The sequence below is a fragment of the Octodon degus genome, unplaced genomic scaffold (genome assembly GCF_000260255.1).
Source record: "Octodon degus isolate 3935 unplaced genomic scaffold, OctDeg1.0 scaffold00335, whole genome shotgun sequence".
NCBI classification, from domain to species: domain Eukaryota; kingdom Metazoa; phylum Chordata; class Mammalia; order Rodentia; family Octodontidae; genus Octodon; species Octodon degus.
In genome coordinates this window covers 773,534-776,626 of record NW_004524911.1, presented here as the reverse complement: position 1 = coordinate 776,626, position 3,093 = coordinate 773,534, and the positions used below count along the sequence as shown (strand labels likewise).

At 43.7% G+C, this 3,093-nt stretch overlaps 1 pseudogene; it reads right to left on the bottom strand.

Moving 5' to 3' along the window:
- Positions 1 to 1,247: 1,247 nt before the first annotated feature.
- On the bottom strand, positions 1,248 to 1,717 carry LOC101577035 (annotated as a pseudogene).
- Between the last annotated feature and the right edge of the window lie 1,376 nt (positions 1,718 to 3,093).

Sequence of the window (3,093 nt, the reverse complement as noted above, 5' to 3'; positions counted from 1 at the left end):
GTCCGCTTCAGATTTATGATGTAGATTCCATCACTTTTCCTTTTATAGATATACTGCTCCATCTGGAAATCCAGGTTGGTGCCACCTAAGTGGGTTCCTGCAGCAAGGAACTTGAGGACGTCCTCCTCCTTCATTTGCAGGACATCAAGGGCTCCGGACATTGTGAAGTTTCCCTTTAAGTTACAATGGGAATCAAGAACAACGCCGTATGGACCCTGCCGGGGAGCACGGAAAGGACTTTTTTTAAATTTTGAGATAGGGCCTCACTAAATTGCTTAGGTTGAGCTTGAACTTGTGATCTTCCTGCCACAGCCTCCTACAGTGCTGGGGTTATAAGCATGCACCATCAATGCCCAGCTCCACTGAGGTATTTTTTTAATTTTAAGTTTTGTATTTTTAGTTTTGAATTTTCCATATGCTTCTTCTGTATGTCTTTTATTTCTTTGCTGACAATTTCTATTTTTTCGTTTGTTTTGAACATGTTCCTAACTGTTGAGAGTTTTGTGATGCATCCTTGAAAACTCTTGTCAGATCATTCATTTCAAGATCTCAGTCATCTCAGTGTTGGCGTCTGTTGAGTGACTTTTCTCATTCCAATTGAGATTTCTTCATTCTTGGTATGACAAGTGATTTTCAACCTTTGGGTATTGTGTTTTGAAGTACTGGTTCTTACTTAAATATTGTTTTAGCTTCTTTGCTCAGGCACCACTCTAGCAGTAGAAGAGAGGATACTCCTCATTAGTGCCAGGTAGGTGTGAGAATCAAGGTTCTGGACTTAGTCTCCATTCATACTGTGGAGAGGAGGATTTTCTGGTTACTGTTAGTGGGAGTGGGAATTCCCACTGCCCACGCAAGCTTTTCTTGCCACAACCCCAGTGGGAAAGGAAAGAAGTGATTCATTACATTTGGTGAGGATGGAGGTCTTGGCTGACCTTCACTCATGGAGTGGAATGAGGCAACAATTTTATTCTCTGGTATCTGGCTGGAGTTAGAATGGTGGTACTTAGTTGATGGCTTCTCTGACCCTAAGTCTGGGATATGTGAGGTGAAAAACAAATCCAGGGAACTTATCAACATATCACTCCTCTGCTACCATTTCCTAACTGGATTATTGCTGCTATCTCCACCTTTCAAAGTCATGTTTTCATATAACATCCAGAGATTTTAGGTATACTTGGTGTGAGCAGTGGTGAAAAGTACTTTCCACCTCTTCCTTTTAGAGTTTCATTTTTTTTTTTTTTTTTTTTAGGACCACAGGAGAGCTCTTTATTACTGGGGGTGGCTCAGGCACTCTTGGTGGGCCGGGTCCGCTTCCTCTTTACCATCACGGGCTTCTGGCTACGCAGGATGGCGCTGGCTCTGCGGATAGCAGCCATGCGCAGGTCCGGGCGGTACTTGTTCTTTCGGATCATGTGGCGGATGCTGCTGAGGGTGGCGCGTGCATTCTTGTTGATGGTAGTGCGCACATAGGAGGTGGCTGGCTTCCGCTGTCCCGATCTCCGCTTCATGACCACCATGACCCCCTTGCCATCGGCCGCCGGCTCCACGCCCACCGTCTTGCGGTGAATCAGCCCATTGTAGCGAAAGGAGTTGCGGGCTTTCAGGTTATTGGGCTCCGTGCTGTACGTCTGCTTATTCCGCTTGATGAGGAAGCTGGAGCAGTTCCGCACTACCATCCACTGCAGGTGGGCAGACATGGCGGGGGCTCCTCTCTCTGCTGAGGCGGGAGACGGAAAGACTAGAGTTTCATTTTTAAGGAATTTTTTTTTTTTTGTTCCTTGAATGCCTTCAGGGCACTTTGGCATGGCTGGAGTGTTGTGGGGATCGAACTACAGCAAACTGAGGCTGCCAGCATTGTGGAAGCAGCCACTTAAAGAACTGAGCTAGGGCTGGGCCCCCAAGAGTTTCATTTTTGATGTTATAAAGTTTCATAATTATGTACTTAAGTCTGGAATCTTTTTCTGCTCATTGTGCCCATCATTTGAAATATCCCTTCGTTTTGAAGTTCTTAGGGTACTTGGAAATTCTGTTATTTCTTTGGTATACTTCTCTTCCTCATTTTCTGTTTTCTTCTAGAAATCCTTAAAGCTCGAAGTTAGAACCCCTGCATTTGTTTTCTATAAATTTTTATCCATTCCATCCTGTTTTCCACTCTTTCTCCTGCTTTCTTTTCCACTCTCCTTCCCACTTCCCTCCATCCCTATCTTTCTCCATCTTTCTTTTTGTTCACTGGGAGATTTTATGTTTCAACATTTAGATTATACTTATTTTCACTTAGCCATCACATATTAAAATTTCAACTATTCATGTTCTCTTTTCCTTCCTTATGGGATCCTGTTCTTTTATGGATGCACTATTATCTTGGATTTCTGTGAGAGTAATGTAGTTATTTTTATATTTCCTTCTATTTGAAATATATAATTGATTTCCTCCTTGTTTGCCTATTTTGTCTTGTTCCATTCTGCTTTGTTCTGTTTTATTTGAGACAGGGTCTTGCTATATAGTATATAGTTCAGTCTGGTCTTGAACTCACAATGATCCTCCTGCCTCAGCCACTCAAGTGCTAGGATTACAGGTATATGCCACCGTGCTCATTTTGCTTGTTTATTCTGACCTCTTCATTGCATATTGCAATCTTCTCTCAAAGAAAACCATGTGACCCATGGTTGCTTTCTAGTATTGAAACATGTAGCAATGAAAATGTGAAAGCTCTTGGGAGGGGGTACAGGGCCAGGCTACTGGTGGTGCTCCTTTAGGACTATTAAAGGAGAGCTGACTATTGGGCTGCAGAGTCCCTGAACATCAGAATGGTGAGATCTTTACCCTGAAGTTGTTCCATTTCCTTAGAGAAGAGATCCCAGTTTCTGCCTAATGGGAAGATAACTGGCTGCTGTGAAATGTGCATGAAGGGTTGATGGTTTGGTATACAGCCTTCCAATTAAACTCCTTGTTTTCAGCCCCACATCTCCCACCCTTCATCATACATGGCATTGTGGAGACCTAAGACCCTCCAGGCTTGCAGAGAAAGACCAGCTCCTTCCTCAGTGGCACCCCTCCCTGCACCCTCCAAGCCACATCTTTCTCCCTCACATT